This window comes from Callospermophilus lateralis, chromosome 2 (assembly GCF_048772815.1).
Source record: "Callospermophilus lateralis isolate mCalLat2 chromosome 2, mCalLat2.hap1, whole genome shotgun sequence".
In the NCBI taxonomy this organism is placed as follows: domain Eukaryota; kingdom Metazoa; phylum Chordata; class Mammalia; order Rodentia; family Sciuridae; genus Callospermophilus; species Callospermophilus lateralis.
In genome coordinates this window covers 101,142,138-101,161,378 of record NC_135306.1, presented here as the reverse complement: position 1 = coordinate 101,161,378, position 19,241 = coordinate 101,142,138, and the positions used below count along the sequence as shown (strand labels likewise).

Below are 19,241 nucleotides of genomic sequence, written 5' to 3'. Positions count from 1 at the left end.
GGGAAAAGTCATGAGTAAGAACAATGGGAGTATGAGGAGGTGATCAAAATTATAGTTGGCTTCTCTCCCAACAACCAGATCTGGGATACATGGGGGTAGAGGAACCTTTTATATTAAAATAGGTATTTAACCTGCATAATAATAGCACAGTTGTATATAACATATTATGCTTTCAGAACAAATTCACATCCATTGCCTCATTTGATACCAACAATAGCTCTTTGAATAAGCTCAGTTATTTCCATTTATTTATTTATTTTCTAGTAAGAAAACTATAGCTATTTATTGACAGAGGCAGGATTGGAACTCTACATCTCCAGGAGTAAAAGCTGGTTAAGTTCGATTTTCTTTTCTTTTTTTAATTTTTTAATTTTTTTATTTTAGTTGTTGATGGACCTTTATTGTATTTATTTTTTTATATGCGGTCCTGAGAATCAAACCTAGTGCCTCACGCATACTAGGCAAGTGCTCTACCATTGAGCTTCAACTCCAGCCCTAAGTTAGATATTGTGGCAGAGTAAAGTTGATATGGTTCTGAGCAAGAAAAGAAAACTGTTTAGATCTAATTCATCAAAGACTTTGCCAACTTTGAAGGGCAGGCTGATTCTTGGACCAGTACTGCCAGACACACCTCATCACTTAGGGTATTTGTCTTTTCTCTCTGGGCCAGTTTTCTTTCTGTAAAACAGGGCTCTTCCTTCTTCCTCTTGACCTGCCCAAGGAGAGATTTAGTCATTGTGTTCTCTCTACCCAGTCGAGTTCCAGATCTGAACATGATATGCAATAAATATGTGTTGAATGACTGACAGATCTAAAGGCACACTCAAATAAAACTGAGTTAGGCATTGGTGAACTGCCAAACAGCTTCTGCTCATGCAAAGTGTGATTTAAGATGGAACAGTCACCTGTGGAAGAACTTAGAAGTGAACTTGCTTCACTTTATTCTTGCAGAACAGAACTTACATTAGAGAGATGAGCCCTCCCGTTTAGCTGAAGGGCACTTTGAGTTGCCACTTCTCTAAACGCCTTGTACTAACTGTCAGTTACATTTTTCACTTAGTCACATCCTGTCCTGCCTTTTTTTTTTGTACTGGGGATTGAACCCAGGAACACTTTATCACTGAGCTACATCCCAGCCCTTTTTATTTCTTATCTTGAGACAGGATCTCTGCTTAGGGCCTCTCTAAGTTGCTGAGGCTGGCCTGGAAATTGTGATCTTCCTTTCTCAGCCTCTTAAGTCACTAGGATTAGAGACTGTCCCATAGTGCCAGGCTATCCTGCCTTATTCTTTAAAAGAGCCCAGTGCAAGTCTTTTCTCCGTAGCTGGATGGTAAGCTTCAGAGGACAGGGGCTAAGTCTGAATTATCTTTAGGACAGAAGAGAAGCCATTCTGGTATATATATATTTTTTCTTCTGTTAGAATCACTCGTGCCATCCAAACCCAAGGGCTTCACACCAGGGGCTCAATAAATGCCATGCTGTCCGGTGAAAGAACCATTAGAGGAATGGTCCTGTGCTGTGATTTCTGCACTGTTCTTCAGCCTGGACGGTTCCCAAATTTACTCCAGAGATGCCAGGACCCTAGGAACCAAGGTCAGGGGTTTATTGGGATTTCCCCCTGGAGACAGGATGCCTGGAGCTTTAAGTAAGACTGGAAGCTTTGTTAGGTCAAGATATGGTGTGCAAGTGAAGGGTGCAGAAGGAGCAGTTTGGGGATGGCAGGTCCAGACTGGGGTAGGGTAGAGCCCACAAAGTGGTCCATGATACCTGTCTGCCTTCAGTGCCACGGCGCTTTAGAGGCAGGGCTCCTGAAACAAGGTCCTTCCTCCTCTGTGTCTCAGTTTCTCCAGTGAGGGAAGGAACAGTTCACCGAAAGAGAGGGCAGAGAACCCTTTCTTCGATCTCATTGTTCCGGGGAGGGTGTGAGGAGGCTGAGCTGGGCATACCCATGATAGGCGCCACTCACAGTCAGCGCCTGCCCTGGCTCTGCCCTCACCCCATCCGGTCTGCTCTTCCACCCCTCCGCGCCTACCGCACCTCGGGCTCTTGCCTGCCTCTCTCCGGGCCTCGAAGCCTTCCAGCTAACCCAAGTCGCCGCGGGCATCCGCCTCGCCCGCGCGCGGCATCGCCCCCGCCCTTCCTCCTTCTCCACCCCACCCTTTTCCTCCTCCCCTCAGCTCCGGAGTCGACTCTCCGACAGTGTGCGCAAGCGTGTCCGGCCCCTTCCCCGCCCCGCGCCCGGCCCGGGCCCGGGCCCCCGCCTCCCCTGCAGGCAGACTTGCCTGCTCCCAGGCCGGCCCCGCGCCCGGGACAGGGAACGGGCGGAGCGGAGCCGCTGCGCCAGCGCTGCGCCGCCAGTCGCTGCGACTAGCGGATCGGTGCTGTGCGCGGAACTGCCCTGCCCCGCCCCGCTCCACCCGCCAGGGTGAGTACGCGGCGGCCGACAGCCGGGGGCCCATGGCCGAGGGCTGGGAGAGGCGAGGGGGCCCGGGTCGCCTGGCCCCAGCCCAGCGCCGTGGCTAAGGGAGGTGGTCGGGCCCGGCACGTGCGCACAGCGTGGCTTGGGGTTGGGGTGGGGCGGCCGCAGCCCTGGGGAGCTGCTTCCCGGGGTTCCTTTCCCTGGACCACATTTTCGCGGGAAGCCTGATTCTAGATTCTCCTGGCTTCCTCGGAGTGAGCAAACAGGACAGCCCTCCTCTCTGGAAAGTTTCTACCTCCTACCCCTGTGCCTGGTGAAGAGGCATCCCTCACCTCCAGCATTCTTAGAGCGATGATTTCTCCCACAACTGTCCCCATCAAGTCTGGTACATGGGGTCTGGCTTTGCTGGAGGTGACAAGCTTGGCGGGGTCTATCTGTGTGCAGGAGTTGCAAGGTCGCTGAGCAGAGCCCAGAGGTGGGGTTGCCAGCTGGAGACTGGCGGTTCCCAGAGCACCAGGGCCACGTTGTGGGCGTCTGTGGCGGACCTAGACCACTATGCTTCCAACTTGCCTGAGTGGTGGACAGTGGAATGGAATGGCTTTGAGGGAGGGTGAGCTAGAGCTCCAGGGCAGGAGATGAGGCAGAGATCCTGCGCTCAGCTATTTGCTTTGGGTGCCTCTCTGGGACCCCTGCTGGCAGAGACCTGTGGCCAGCCCAGAGTTGCCAACATGTCTTCCAGCACTGCCCCCTCCATTCCCAGTCCTGGAGGAGGCTTGTCTGGGCTGTCTTTGGCCGGATCTACTGCAGCTTCCTCTGTTCCTCAGACTGGGTCCCCAGGGCCCGGCTTAGGGGGCTGCTGCTAGAAGGCTGGGGGTGTAAGCCGTGTTTGGTGCCCAACTATGCCCTGAGTTCATGCTTCCCCCACCCCCCACTGGTGCTTTCCACCACTGGTGGGAAGCATGGAATGGAAGCCACGTTCAGGTGGACTTACTTTCTGTAGAACCTTGGAAAAGGACCTGGTATAGGCTGGGTTGTCACAAAAGGCATAAACCCATGACACTGTGCAGGACCAGTCCTACAGACCCCACCCTCCCACTTGCCTTCTCCAAGCCCTGGTCCTGGCATCTGTCCACAGGTTTTAAATGAGTTGGTCTGTATTAAGTACTTTGAAAAGTGCTTGCAGAGAGGAAGAACTATGTAAGTGTTTGCTACTAGAACTATTTCTCCTATACTGACTCTCCAAAACTGCCATGTAATTCAATGAGGTACCTGGGAGGTGCCAATTGCTTGGGGCCTGGAAATTGACTATCAGGCTATTTTGTTATATTGGGTGCTGGTCTGGGGATACCCTCTGCCTAAGCTGAGGTGGCCCTGCTTCCTCTACCTATTTCCTGCTCGGCTTCTGCCCCCATTCTCAGGGTGCTCCTTATGCTGTATCTTGATTGGTCTGGGTGGAAGGTCATAGGCTACTTCAGTGGGCTCTGGGCTCCACCAAGAAGTTGAGGGAGAACACAGACTTGGGGCCAGCTCCCCAGATTTCAAGGTGATAGTGTAGGTTAGAAGGGTGATGTGAATGGAATAAACTAGAAATGTAAATTAGGAGCCATAAGTGTATGTCAGTGGTTAGAGCACTTGCCTAACACAAAAGTAGGAGTCACCTGCTTGGACCTTGTACTGAGAGGGCATCTTTGGCTTGGGAATAGGTTGCTTCTCAAACATAGGAGGGCCCCCCCTTCCCTAAGAGTGAAGGACCAAGGAAGTCCATGGAGCCTTCTGGACTACTTTCCCCCTCCCTCCATCCCTCCCTTCCCTGAAGCAATGACTTACTCCCCACTCCTCAGAAACTGTCTTGGCCCCTCCAGTCTCCCAGCCATTTTACACTCTTAGGATTTAGTTTTCTGGGTAGAACCAAGAATCTACTCCTTTCTGAAATAGCCAGAAATCCTGGAAAGGGCCTCCCCTTCACAGGAGGATCAGAGAGGCCAGCTCCCTTTCTGTGCACTATCTTGAACTGTGGCCTCCCTGCAGTAACCTTGTCTGGGCCTGTCATCTGTCTGCCCTGGAGACTGCCTCTGGTCTCTGGGTCTCTTCTCAGAGTGACTGCTCCATAGTTGTTCAGTGGAGCTGAACACTCCTCTCAGAGGGTCTCAAGGTTTGCACCATCCATTGTAAGGAAGGGATCACTGTACCTCAGACTAATATGAAACAGTTGAAAGATACCTACGGAGTTCGGTCCTTGGGCTTACAGGCAGGGAAGAGGAGGGAACACAGGGAAAGGGTAGAAGATAAAGCAAGGTTGTGTGGGAAGCCTGGGCTTCCACCAGGGTCAGAAGGCCAAGCCAGGGCTCGCTGTCCCTGGAGATGGACCTTGGACATAGGAAGGCAGAACAGGTGGTAAAGAGTAGGAACTCCTGCTCCCGTCCCCTAACTGTTCATTTCACCTGTTATATGTTAGACAGTTCTCTGCAGCAAGCCGATGCTGGTGTAGCTGCTGCTTCTTGTTCCCTGGCCCCCAGGATTTTCCTTCCTTCTCAAGATCTAGGGTTTTGACCAGAAGCTTTTGGTTTCCAGGAGGAAATGGCTAGCGTAGGGGACTTTGGGTGATTGTAGTCATTAGCATATTTCTCTCCTTTTTCACCCCTTCTCAGGGGTGTTCAGTGCTTCTGTATAAATACTGAGCACCCCTGGATGTGCTTCTAGCCACCCCTGGCCTCAGAATCTCCCCAAACCTTATCATATTCCAGGATTTTCTTTCCTGTTTGGGGAAAGTCAGCTAGAAAAGTCCAGGGAGCATTTCAGGGAGCGCCATTTCCTGTTGTGTGTGTGTGGTGTGTGTGTGTGTGGTGTGTGTGTGTGTGTGTGTGTGTGCGCGCATGCATGCACGCAGGAGCAGACTCAGGCTCACAGGATGCAGTGCAGGTGGAGGAGGTGGTCCAGTGCAGCCTCAAGTGGGAGCAGCAGCAGGTGATACTGTGGTCCCAGCCAGGTGCTAAATTCCACCAAAAGGTTGTTGCTTTTCAGGATGAGGGGAGTGTATATCTAGAGGTTTGGCTCTTCTTTTAAGTCTTGGAGACATAGCCAGGGCTAGAACACAGCCCCATCTCTACCCACCCCACCCCCAAATGCTGCCATATAGAAGGATGATGTGATTGTCTACACTCTGAAGCCCTGGGTTCTGCTTTTGGCCCAGTATGAAGGAGGGTGTGGCTATTCAGACTGTGGTGATGTGTAGGTTGGCGAGGCCCTCAGTTTTCAATGTGGATCTTGAGTGTGAGGAAGGCTGGGCTGCAGAAGCCCAGGAGCAGTTGGAGTGGTAGGATAACCTCTTCTTCCACTTGCAGCTTTGTTCAGTCCATTGCTGGGAATGAGGGACTCCAGTATCTTGCTTTCCTGTTTGGGGAAAATCAGCTAGAAGAGTCCAGGGAGCATTTCAGGGAGTGTGGTTGTGTTTCTGCATTGGGCCCAAACCCCCTTTCAGGGTGCAGGTTCCTTTGCTGCAGCAATGCTACTGTGCCCACCATCTACTCTGTGTCTTCCTCCCATTGCAGCATAATAAAAGTCATAATGAAAAGGGACTTAGCAAATAACAAAAAGAGTCATTATTTATCAACCAAGCACTTATTAAAGACCTGTTCTGATCAATTAAAAAAAAAATGTGCTAGGCACTTATTCACATCACTTAATGTAAACCTTACCACCTCACCCCAAACCCCCAAATCCTATTTTTTTCAGAGCCAGGAATTGAACACACATGCTGGGCAAGCATCCTACCACTGAGCTGTACCCCCAATCCCCAAACCCCCTATTCTTGAGCCCCTTTATAAGTGAAGAAACAGAGGCTGGGAAAGATTAAACTACTTGGCCAAGATCAGAGCTCATAAGCAGCTGAGCTGGGACTCAGTTTCAGGTCTGCTTCCAAACCCTGAACTTTTCAGTCCAGTTCTCAACGGTGCCCCTGAACTGGTTTTCCTTACCTGTTGGGCTTGCAATTAAAAAAAAAAAAAGAAGAAGAAGAAGAAGAAGGAAGAGGCTCTGGACTCTGCCCAAGGCCACAGTGTTTTAGTGACAAAGGTGGGACACAAACCCAGGTTTCTGCGTGCTGCCTAAGTCATAGCCCTGCCCATCCAAGCCCAGTCCCCTGAGTTCCTGAGTCGGGCTTGTCTGCCCTCTCAGTTGGGCAGACCCGGGTTCTCCTTCCTCCTTCCATCTCGCCTCCCTTCCCTGCCGGCCCCTGCCGGCCCCTCCCAGCCCCCACCACACCCGCTTTCCCGCCGGTAATTGCTTCCATCTGGCCCGCCTGCCCGCTCCTATTCCTTTGGAAATGCGTTTCCTCGGCCGCCCACATGGCTGCAAGGCCTCATCCGGCAACCACAGCGACGTGTGGGGAAGGGGAGGGGCCCTACTGGGGTCGGGGCATGGGGAATCAAACCATCCAAGGTGACCTCTTCCAGTGTTCCTGCCAGGTAGGAGCACTTTTTGCTGCATAGACCTCCCTGACCTGGGCTGGCTCAAGGTCAGAGAGGTTCCCTAAACACCTCTTTCTCCAGCCATTGAAACCTCCTCTTGTACTTTGCAGACAGGCTCAAAAGCCATAGACCTCCTTGTTCTTTTGAGATTGCTCACCTTCAATGAAGGGGTGCCTGGCGGAGAGAAATAGTGACGAGTAGGGACACACCTTGGACTCCCACTGATGGGAATCTCTGGGAAGTAAGACAAACAGAGGAGTATTGGTGCAGAGCCCAAGGAATCCTGGGAGCTCTGGACATGTGAGAATGGAGCTACTGGTTTCATTGACCCTAAACAATCGACACAGAACAGAGATACAACCTCACATTGCCTGGATACAAAATCCACACATCCTAATAGTGCATTAATATTCGGTTGACTCCTTGCCTAAGAATCTGAAGAGGCTGGGGAGGGAGAGGTCGAAGGGTTGTCAGGATGGTCACCTGTACCTTTCAGAGGCATGCTTCTGCCTGTGGAAGGGGCAATTTCCCTGTTAATAGAGGTCTTTGAGCATAGACCTGTGACTTTGACAGGGACAAAATAGAGGAGATGCAGGCATTGGCTGGAGTGTGTTTGTAGTGTAGAATGGGTTTGAACACTTTGAAGGTATTTTATTTTAGGATTTTGATCTAAGCTCCACGGGGCTCTGTGGCACTGTAATCCCAACAACTAGGCTAAGGTAGCAGGATTGCAAGTTCGAGGCCAGCCTCAGCAACTTAGTGAGATCCTGCCTCAAAAATGAAAAATAAAAAGGGCTGGGGACATAGCTTAGTGGTAAAGCACCCCTGGGTTCAATCTCTTGTACAAAACCAAATGTGGCTTCCTTAATGTAAACTCTAGAAATTTGTCTGTCTTTTTTGCTGCTATGTTCTTCATGCCCACAATGATGACTAGCAATAATAAGTGCTCAATAAATGAGTGTTTGATGGATGAGTGAAAAACATAGCTCAGGTTTTCTACCATTGTCTTTATGTACTCCCATCCCTGCTTCCTCTTCTTCTGAGAGCAAAGGAAAAAGAGTTTCCCTCTTTGCCAGGTGAGCTGTTTGTCAGAGATTGGCCTGACCCCAGTGTGTGCTATCACCTTGGGGGCCCTGTTCAGACACCAGAAAGGCAGGCAGGAGCCTTGGCGTGCTGGGTCGCAGGCTGTCCCCTGAGGAGGGCATGCTCCATTCTTCCCACCCCAGGTCTGGCTGCTCACATTTCTGCACCTGTCACCGCTCTTCAGTAACCTTCAGGTCCCTACATAGACCAGACCTGTGTCACTTCCTGTCCTTATGTCAGTCTTCTCCTTATTTGGGGCCCTCTTAAGAAAGGGATCTTGGTGGTGCAGCTTCCCTTGGAGTAAGGGAGTCATCCTCTTTTGCTTCAATCCGACCAGCTCCACTTTCATTCCTTCTACATACTGAGTTTCCATTTGAAATTTCTTTTGAAACTGGGACAGAGGGTTTCTTGGTTTAAAAGATTTTTTTTAACCACCCCTCCCCTCCGCTCCCCAGCTCCAGTGTGTTCTTATATTCTCTGTAGAAGCCTCATGTATTTTTACTTCCTTATCTTTGCTTACACCAGCACCCCCACACCCCCACAGCTTAGGCATCTTTGACAATGACCTTTCTAAATGGCCAGTGTCCTTCAGCATCAACTCAAGCCCCTGTTCTGTAAAGCTTCCCTGAAGCCCCCTGCATTCTCCTCTCCTGTGACATGGAGGGGATCTTGGGCCTGATGAGTCCAGAGTACATCTCAGTGCCACATGGGCTAAACCAAAGGTCCTGGGGTTGGGCTTCCGGGAGGTGATGTGGAGCCAGGAGCTTTGTATTTTGAGAGGCAGGTTATAGACTCTAAGCTCTTCCCTCCTTGCTTAACTTTGAGCAGAGCTGCCTGCCTTTGTTACCTTTGTTTACTTCTCTAACAAATCAGCACTTCTTAAGAGATACCATCAGTGCTTGGAACCTAGTACTGTATAACTGCTGGCTGGTGTTTCTGTTATTCCAGAGTGGGAAGCTGAGATTAAAGAGTGCCTACTTATTTTCCCCAGGGGAAAAGGGGCAGGTGGCCTGGTAGGAGTTGCTTCTGTCTCCTCTCTGTCCAGCTAGGTGACCTCAGGCAGGTCTTGGACTTGGTTTTCAATCATCATGTCTGCTCATTGGGGTACAGATAATGGTGTCTGATCCACTGCTTAGGATGGTGATACACAAATGGGATGACATTTTTCTACCTGAGAGAGCCCTCAGAGGTGAGCTTATAGTTACTGGACGATTGGGCAGGACCCGTTACTTGTCTCATTTACTGTTGTATTCCCAGCAATACCACATTAGCACTCAGTAGCTGCTCCATAAGTATTTCTTTTTGCAAATGACAGAGTGAAAGCTCAGAAAAGACACTTAATTATTCAGGGTCACAGCATCTCTGTCCCCAGGCAGGGAGGAGGCAGGACACTGCCCATTTGGGCTGAGCCCCAGGAGTGCTACTGGGCTCTCCCCCTGTCCTCCCACTCATGCCTTTTCATTCAGCTTATCTGTTCTCCAGACCCTGAAGGTCTGAGGTTGTTGAGGCTAACCCCCCCTGGGAAATAGTGGACCCTTTGGACAGGATGGGCTAAGATATCTGGTCTGGAAATGCCCTTTCCACTGGCCTAGCCTGGCTGTGTCCAACTGGGAGAGTTAGATCCAAGGGGCTGGGAGCAAAGGGTATGTTGATGGAGTGAGGGGTGGGGACAGCATGGGCCCTTCTCTCCAGACTTAGTGCCCCCTTTTCCTTCTTGTCCCCACTTTGTTCCTTTCCTCCTTTTCCTCTGTCTTTTTCTGCCTTCCGTCAAGATAGACCACACCTGTTCACCTTCTTCTTTTTCTTTTTTCAGTACTGGGAATTGAACCCAGGGCCATGTGCATGCCAAGCAAGCACTTCAGACTAAGACACATCCCCAGCATTCCTCTCCCTCTCCTCTGTTCCTCTGTTTTCCTTTCCACCTCTTCTCTCTCCTTTCTTTGTCCCTCTGCTCCTGCATTCCCTAGACCTCAGCATTTGGGTTGTCCTCATGGGAGGTGGTTGGGTTCACTGAAGTGGGGGGTACTCAGGAGAGACTTCACTGGGAGTCCAAAGAGAGCTCCAGGTATTCGTAGCTTTGGAATTTTAGGGCAAAAATGGCTCTTTCAACATGTGGGTGGGGGAAGGACAGTGCCTGCTAAGACTATGCAATTCTGTGATCTTCATTGCTGCTTCCTGGACCCTATCCATATCCTTGGACATCTTGGGCACATGGGCAGGATCTTGTCCTTCTGCAGCGGGTCTCCACCAAAGGGTTGTCAGATGGAGCTTCCCAGGCCTCTGACTTCCTCCACCTTCCTCTCTCTAGAGCTCCAGCTCTTTATCCAAGAGCTACCTGCTAGGATGGAGGGAGCTGGCCAGAGCAGAGAGGAGGTTTCTGCTCAGACCCCTGCCAGGTGAGCGCACCTGTTGTGCTTGGTCTGATGCATGTGCTTGTGTGTACATGTGTGCCTTGTAAGTGTATGGATATGTACATGCGTTATATGTGGGAGAGGGCATATGGGCTTGCATCGGTATATGGGCAGAACATGGGATGCACTTTCACTGGTCCTTACCCCCCACCCCCCACCCCCGCCCAGCCCCAGGGCCTGACACTGTGTTGCCTGCCTCTGGCCCAAAGCTTGCATCTCTGTGGTCTTTGTGACTCTGGCTTTGCACTGTGGCTTTGTTCTGCCTTAGGGGCCAGCTGGTCCCCTGCTGTGGTCCCACACAGTGGTGACTGATCCCTGGCCACCCATTCAGCTGTCTGGGGGCCCTGGGGCCAGTGTTTGTACCCTGTCTCCCCAAATGGAGGCGTGTAGGGGCTTCCTGCCCGGAGTCTCAACCCTGCCAAGGCGGAGGGAATGGGGAACAGCTGCGTTGGCTGATTCCGGCTCCTTATGGATTTGGTTTGACAACAAAGCTCCTCTGTGTGTTCTCAGGCCCCTTACATAACTGGGGGTGGGGCAGGGGAGGCAGCAGGAGGAGGTGGAGATGGAGACCGGGAGACACCAGGGTGGGATGGCTGGAAGGGGACAAGGACTAGGAAGAGAGGGGAGAGGGTGAGAGACCATTGAAGAAGGGGAAATGGGAGGAGGGGGAGAAATATGTTTTGGCCTTCGTAGTTTACTTCCTGCCCCCTGTCCTGTTGATGCTGGGGCCCCACCAGCCTTGCACTAGCTAAGGAGGGGGCTATGGGACCTGTCTGGGTGTGAGGTCAGGTAGGATTATTAGAGACTAGCCCTGGGCTCCACCTTTTAACTGAACAGATTCCCTGAAGCAGGGAGTCGTTTCCCTTCCTTGCCCTTGGGCTTTTGTTCCCTTTTCCCCAGCCTGCCCTGCTTCCAGAACCGCCCTCCCACCGCTCACACCTACCTCTTCGCAGAGTTCAGGAGGCAGACCAATGCAGCCCTTCCCTGTGCCCTGCCAGGTCCAAGGCCCTTCCCCACCTCACTCAGCCAGCCTCCTACCCAGGACCCCAGCTTGGGGCCTGGCCCACCATCAGAAACCCTGTAGTCCTGCTGTCTGCATCTCCTGCCCCCAGTGTTCTGCTGTCCTTTTCTCACCATCATTATCCCTGTGGCTGTCCGAATAGACAGGAAAGAAAATGTTCTCTTTCTGGAACAGCTGGACTAACAGCTCCTGGAGGCTAGGTGAGCTTGCCAGGTTTGGGTGTGTCCTGGAGTGGGGGTAGGTACTGTGTCTAGAGCCTGATCCCTTCACCCTCTCCTAGGCAGGAGGACACAGAGAGGCCAGGTTGGTGGGATTCTGGCCTCTCCTGCCCTCAGAGGGAGCTAGGGCCCTTGTGGGGACTCATCTCCTGGGTTGTCTCAAGAGTCCGTGGCTTCTCTGTCCTCAGTTTCTCTGAGTCTTTTTCTGGTAACAGAAGTCCCTGGAAAGAGCCTCTGGGTTTGCATTGGTGGGGGTTGGTGGTGCTTGCCCCCATGCTGCAGGGAATGGATAGGCCACGTTCTTCCAACTTGAGCACAAAGATGATTCCTACAAGGGCCAGGAGGAGGAGCTACTGGCCAAGGTGCGATTACCCTGGGCATGGGTTTTGGGTCTAATAGTGGATTCTGGTGCTCTGCTTGGCCCTTGGCACTATGTGTGGTTGACTTGGGGGTCTCTGCCTATAGGCTAGCCTGTAGGACCAGGAGCCTGCCTCTCTGTGGAGTCCAACTGAATAGGCCGATTCCAGAATCTCCAGTTCTCAGACTCTGTCTAGCCTGAGTCTTGCCCTCCCTTTACCTCTTCCAGATCTGAATGCTGGGATGATTCTGAAATCGCTACAGCCTAAGGGCTAGAGCTGAGAAGGTCTGAGCTGGTGGGAGGGCCAATTGGGGAGGGCCCAGAAGTTTTCTGGATTTGGGAACTCTGAGGGCTGATAGGACAGCTCCTCTCACAGGAATTAGGCACAGATGCAGAGACTGGGATAGGCCTGAAGGATGGTAAGTGTGTGCTGTGGGTGCTGGGGCAGGGACAGCCTTCCATAGGTAGCAGCCTCTGCAGTATGTGTGCCCATGGCTATAGGCTGCCCCAGAACCCTCTCAGCCTTGCTGGGGATACACCCACAGGGCCTAGCAGTGTGGCTGGGGTGCCTGTCCAGGGCCTCTGCTGTGTATCTTTTTTTTTTAGTGAAGATGGACAAAATAGCTTTATTTTATTTGTTTATTTTTATGTGGTGCTGAGGATCGAACCCAGTGCCTCAGATGTGCTAGGCGAGTGCTCTGCCGCTGAGCCACAACCCCAGCCCTCTGCTGTACATGTTTCTCTCCCTTGCTTTCCTGCAGGCCCTCCCCCTGCAGCTCATCTCCTTAGTACCTGAGCATGAGCCAGACTCACTTCCTATGAATTGGGTTTATCAGGACATAGGACAGTAAGCCCAGGGCTTCTCTTTACCCAACTTTCAGAGTCCCCAGAGGGCTGGTGTAGCCACTCCCTGCTCTTCCTGAAGCTCCAGGCTCCCTGGCTGATGGCTCCAGGGACCTGCAACCTGACAAACAAACAGTAGGCGCCAGAGCAGAAGGTGAAGGAACCAGCGCATAGAATACCGCCAAGGAATGGAGGAAGTGAATGCTCTGGCCGAGGCCCAACAGGCCCCAGAAATTGTATGTGGTGGGGCAGGATGTGTAGGGGGAGGGGGAAAATGGGGGGAGAGGGCTGTGTTCCTGTGTGTTCTGAGGTAGGCCAGTGTGCACTGAGAAGTGTGTACAGGCTATCACAGCCGAGGGCCTGAGTGTGAGTATGTGTTACTGGGACAGGAAAGGTTGGCTTGAGAAGAGTTACCTGGGCCTTCTGGCCATGAGATATGATGGGGCTGTGAGTGCTTAGATTCACTTCCACATTCCCCCAGGGGGCTTGGGAGCCCCAGGTGAGAGGTGGTCCTATGTTACCTCTGATAACCTGAATGTCAGCCAGCCCCTTCCCCAGCATTCCCACTGCTTCACCCAGAGGGACTGTTGCTCAGAAGTGCAGTCTGGTGTTTTCCAGCACCACCTAGAAGGTCAGCCATTCCTCCACTTCCCTCCTTCTCTACTTTTACTTTGAGGAGAAGGTATGTACAAGTGGTTCATCAGCAAGTCTTAATGACGCTGATAACCTCCAGAGGGACTCACTCACCCCCTTCTCTGTTCCCAGCTGACAGACTGATGCAGAAAGCTGTATTTTCCTTACCCACAGTCTTCATTTCTCTTGTAGGGGACACATTCCTTTAGCCCCACACCAACATGCACCCTCCACCTGAGCCCTTTCTACTTCTCTCAAACCCAGCCCTTTTAACCTTGTTGAGTCCATAATAGAAATTCATGAGTAAACTCTCTTCTGCTGATGTCCAGAAATTTATTTGTTCCTGAATTGCCAACAAGGGCTAATTAGTTCATGTCAGTTCTGACCAGATGTTCTGGAGAGGAGAGAAGGGAATAAAAGTTCTGTAAAGGTGACTAGGGAGCAGGAAAGAGTAGATTCTGGGGATCCTTGCTGCTCCCACATACTCCAAAATAGGGCTGAAAGCCAGAGGCATTTGTAGGGCAAAGCTGGAATCTTACCCACCTCTGTGGGGATCCTAGGTCTGAACAGTGCTCTACACCATTCCCGCTTGGAGCCTTTAGGAGTACAGATGGTCCTTAATGTAAGATAGCTTTTTTTTTTTTTTCTTTTTTACTTAGGATGTTTAACTTTATGAGGTGTGAAAGCAGTGTGTGTTCCATAGAAACTGTACTTGGAAGTTTGAATTTTTCCCTTTTTCTGGGCTAGTGATATGCAGTATGATCGTTTTGTGATGCTGGGCAGCAGCAGCCACCAATACTCTAGGGTGCACTGGGGCTAAGCTGGGATATTCCATTAGGTGTATTAAATGCATTTTGACTTGAAATATTTTCAGCTTCTCAGGACACAGCCCTATCATAAGTCAAGGTGCATCTCCATCTGCTCTGGAGAAGCACATTAATCACCAAGGGAACATACCTCTGGAAATAAGAGGCCATTCAGTGACAGGGAACTCTGCGAGTAGCTAGCACCATGGTGGAGAGGGGACACATGTATGACTGAAAGGGATGGCTGTGTCAGGGACCTGGACACTAACTCTGGAAGGTGCTGTATTGGGAAAGGGAAAACATGAGAGTGGCTTCCCCACTGCCACCCTGCCTCTTTGTTACCTGCAAGGCAAGGGAACTGATGAGGCTTGGCTGAATTCTTGGGTGGGGATGTGCAAGTTATACAATGTCCTGGAGCCCTGATCAGTCAACTCCTCCTAGTCAGGAAGAAACTGACACTCCTCATCTGTAAATAGGAATAAAAGTAAACTGTCACATAAAGGAGTTTAAAAATTAAATGAGAGTATGTACAATAGCTGCAGAACTTCCCCAAGGATCTTTTAAAAATTAATCCAGGGGGCTGGGTTTGTCCTTCAATGGCAGAACACTTGCCTAGCATGTGTGAGGCACTGGGTTCAATCCTCAGCACCACATATAAATAAATAAAAAGCAAAGGTACATCAACAACTAAAAAATTAAAAAATTAATCCAGGACTGAGGCTTTAGCTCAGTGTTAAAGCACTCGCCTAGCATTTTAAAGTCCCTGGATTTCATCCCTCGCATAGTGGTGGGGGGGAGGGTGGAGAGTTGTGTCACTCCTATTAATACCCTTCAATAACTTCGTGACACCTAGAATAAAATCCAAGCTCCTTGGGGTGAACCACAATGTCCTATACCACCTGGTCCCCATGGCCTCCTCAGTACACTTTGGGCCCTTCCTCATGCTCTGTGACTACATCAGACTTATTCTTGTTCCTTTCATCGGACAAGTGTGGGGTCTTTGCACTTCTGTCCGACTGGAACCTTCTGCCCCTGCTCATTCCCATCTTTGCATGGCTGCCTTTTCATGTAGATTTCAGGTCAAGAGCCAGCTCCGCACAGAGATGGTCCCACCTACCCTGTTGCAAAGCCGATCACTCTGTGCTCCAGTGCCCTCATGGTCTGAGTCATTGTTATAGAACCATCACCATTTATGTCAGTCATGAGGCTGTCCCCACTTAGGTGTAAATTCTGTAAGCCTGGGCCTGTCATGTTTACTACTCAGTGCAGTACCTAAGACGTTGCCCTGCATGCAGTAGGCCTCAATCCATGCTGGCTTCTGTTTCTACTGTTTGCCCAACCTCACTGTACCCCAGAGGACCTGGGGTCCCCACCTGCACTACAGTGGGGATATTATTCTGGACTAGCTTTTCTGAGGAACAGGTAGAGGAAGAGAGAGGTTTTGCCCATTGCTCTCCTGGGGCCATACAGGGTTAGTCTTCTGGGTGACCTCACTTTAGAGGTTTGAATTAGGAAGTGAATCTGACTGAACTAAAGGTAATAGGAGTCAGTTCTGCAGAAACCACAGCTGCTTATGAAAAGAGAATCCTTGTGGGCACAGGGGAAGTGAAGTGTAGAAGAATAAATACAGATGGGCTTGCTGTACCAGCTTCTCCAGGGGTGCTTCTGGCAAAGCCTGGTCTGCACACCCAGGTCCTTGTTGTTTTTAACTTGCAGAGAAGAGGAAGGAGGAAGGTGCTCTAAATGGCATTGCTGCTAGCCCACACCAAACTTTTATGTAAATTAGAAAAAGTTACCCCTCCATTTGGACACAGCCATGCAATGGGCCATATTCTTTGGCAGCAGAGGGAGGGCTGGACTTCAGCCCTACTTGCCACCCTGGTTAAGCTATTTGCCCAATGTGTATACTGTGCTGGTCCCTGTCCTTGGAGTAGGACAAAAGAGGGACAAGAAAGGCCAATCTGTGAAAGCAGCTAGTGATGCAGTTCTTTGGACTGAAATCAGCTGCTCCTACTTCAATAATGATCCTTGGAGCCACTGTTTTCTGTCATGTTCACACACACTCAGAGATAGTGCTGTTTTCATCTGCATTTACCCAGATGAAAACCTAAAACCTGGGAGTTAGCATGGCCACAGAATTCAGGTCCAGGTGTGTGAGATTCCAACCTTTACATTTCCTTCCTTCCTTTCCTCCCTCCCTCTCTCCCTCCCTCCTGGGGAGAGAACACTGGGGTGCTTTACCACTCACCTACCTCCCAAGCGCAGGCAGCTTTTTTTTTTCTCCCCAGCACTTTTTATTTTGAGACAGGGTCTTGCTAAGGTACTGATACTTCTCTCTCTTGAGCTTGTAGCCTTCTTCCTCAGCCTCCTGGGTTGCTGGGATTACAAGTGTGTACCGTGCCTGGCTTTTCTTCTCTTTCTATCAAGTTTTTTTGTTGAAAGTGCATTGCACACATCAGTTTTAAAAAGTCAAACCTTTTATAACTTTTTTAAAAAGTTATAAAAGGGTAGATGATAAAAAGAAAATCTTCTCTAGGTCCTACTTCTGTACCCCCAGTATGCCCTATTAAGAGTCAACCACCTTTGTTTCTTTTGTAATCTTCTGAGTAATCTATTCGTAAGAACATACGTATATATGAACTTTCAGTAAAAGTACATTTGGAGGTACACAGAATGCTTCCCTGCCTGCCTTTTTTTTTTTTTTAATATCTTTATTTTGTTCATTTGTTTATATGTGGTGCTGAGGATCGAACCCAGGGCTAGGCAAGTACTCTACCACTGAACCACAACCCCAGCCCTGCCGCTGCTTGCCTTTTTTTACAATTTTTTTTTTTTAATATTTATTTTTTAGTTTTAAGTGGACACAATATCTTTATTTTACATTTATGTGGTGCTGAGGATCAAACTCAGTGCCTCAAGCATGTTAGGCAAGCACTCTACCACTGAGCCACAACCCCAGCCCTTCTTTTTTATAATTTAATACTGTGCTTCTAATCACTTGATATTAGAATGCATAGATACGGATTCTGTCTTTTTCTTTGCATAGTGTTTCATTGTCTGTGCTTTGATGCATTTAAACAGGTCTCTGGATAGATTTTCAGATTGTTAACATATTTTGTTGTTATAAAAAGTGCTGTGAGCCAGGAGTAGTAGCTGGGAGTGTGGGAGACTGGGGCAGGAAGATTGAAAATTCAAGGCCAAGGTTCATAATTTTATATATTCTTATCTCAAAATAAAAAAGTGCTGGGGGCATACTTCATTGGTAAACTATCCTTGGGTTCAATCCCCGATATTTAAAAAAAAATTTTTTTAAATGAAAAGTGCTGTGAGCCAGTTGTGGTGGTACATGCATGCCGTAGTCCCAGATGGGAGACTGAGACAAGAGGATTGCTTGAGCCCAAAGGTTCAAAACCAGCCTGGGCAACATAGCAATACCAGAAAGGAAGGAAGGGAGGGAAGGAGGAACTGTGATAAAGAATGTGGGTGTGTGTATATGAGTGTTTTATTCTAGAAACTGAACTCAGGGGAACTCTACCAATGAGATTCCTCCCCAGCCCTTTTTATTTATTTATGTTTTGTTTTGAAACAGTCTTTCAGAGTTGCCCAGGTTAGCTTTGTATTTATAATCTTGCCTCAGCCTCCTGAGTAGCTGGGATTACAAGCATGTGCCACCACACCCAGCAAACTGACTTTCTTTCCTTCCTTCCTTCTTGCCTGCCTTCTTTCTTCTTTTCCTCTCTCTCTCTTTCTTTCTTTTTTTCAGTAGTTGGGATTGAACTCAAGCCCTCCAGCACTGAGCTACATCCCCAGCCCTGGTAAAGATTTTTTTTTTTTTTAAACATTTATTTATTTATTAGTTGTAGTTGCACACAATACCTTTATTTTTATGTGGTGCTGAGGATCGTACCCAGGGTCTCACACATGCTAGGCGAGCGCTCTACCACTGAGCCACACCTCCAGCCGCCAAGATCTTGATAGACAAGTTTCCGAGCAACTATAGGGGACTTTTCTGTAGAGAAAACTTTTGGCAAGGAAATCCACAAGGTAAAAGCAAGTAAAGGGGATGTTGATAAATATTGCTAAATCCCCTCTCACAAGGTTAACCGACACAAGTCAGAGGGACCGTTCCCCCATCCTCCAGCACTGTGCGTCTTAGGCCTCTTGTGTTCTGCTGTTAAGATCAGTGAGAAACTGTGTCTCAACCACACTGGAATTTCTAAGTGTAGACAAGTGTCTTTTCCTATGTGCCATTTATATATCTTTATTGTAAACTGTACACTCATGTCCTTGGTCTACTTTTAAATTTGGTGTTTTGGCTTTTTTCCTTTTAATTTGCATGAGCACATTACAGGCTGGAGGAATCAACCGGTCTGTCATCCTGTGTATGTGTTGTAGGTTTATTTTCCCAGTTAGTCATTTGTCTTTTAATTATTCTCTCTCTCTCTCTCTCTTAAAATTTAAAAATGTAGATACATATGTCCCTATTTTCTTATATTGCCTTTAAATTTCTATTTTTTCAAAATCTTTATTCCTTCTCTTTAATATAAAAATATTTCAAACATAAAATTTATATTTGATAATCAGCCGTATTATCAAATAAACAAGTTATCAAATGTGAACATTTTTCATATTATGTCAGACTTTTATTTTTATTTTTATTTTTTTTAAATTTTTATTGTTGGTTGTTCAAAACATTACATAGTTCTTGATATATCATATTTCACACTTTGATTCAAGTGGGATATGAACTCCCATTTTTACCCCGTATTCAGATTGCAGAATCACCTCAGTTGCACATCCATTGATTTACATATTGCCATACTAGTGTCTGCTGTATTCTGCTGCCTTTCCTATCCTCTACTATCCCCCCTCCCCCCCTCCCCTCCCCCCTTCTCTCTCTACCCCCTCTACTGTAATTCATTTCTCCCCCTTATATTTTTTTCCCTTTCCCCTCACTTCCTCTTGTATATAATTTTGTATACC

General features: G+C 49.1%; 1 protein-coding gene across 3 annotated transcripts in view; it reads left to right on the top strand.

Moving 5' to 3' along the window:
* Positions 1–2,289: 2,289 nt before the first annotated feature.
* Positions 2,290–19,241, top strand: part of St3gal4 (ST3 beta-galactoside alpha-2,3-sialyltransferase 4) — a 49,106-nt gene continuing 32,154 nt past the window's right edge. Inside the window, exons 1-2 of one of the 3 annotated variants that reach the window (XM_076843569.1) lie at positions 2,370–2,425; positions 10,277–10,364. The gene's annotated coding sequence lies outside the window, so the exon portion shown is untranslated. Of the gene's footprint in view, positions 2,426–10,276; positions 10,365–19,241 lie in introns of all 3 variants that reach the window. The other 2 variants (XM_076843573.1, XM_076843570.1) reach the window with 2 other exon arrangements.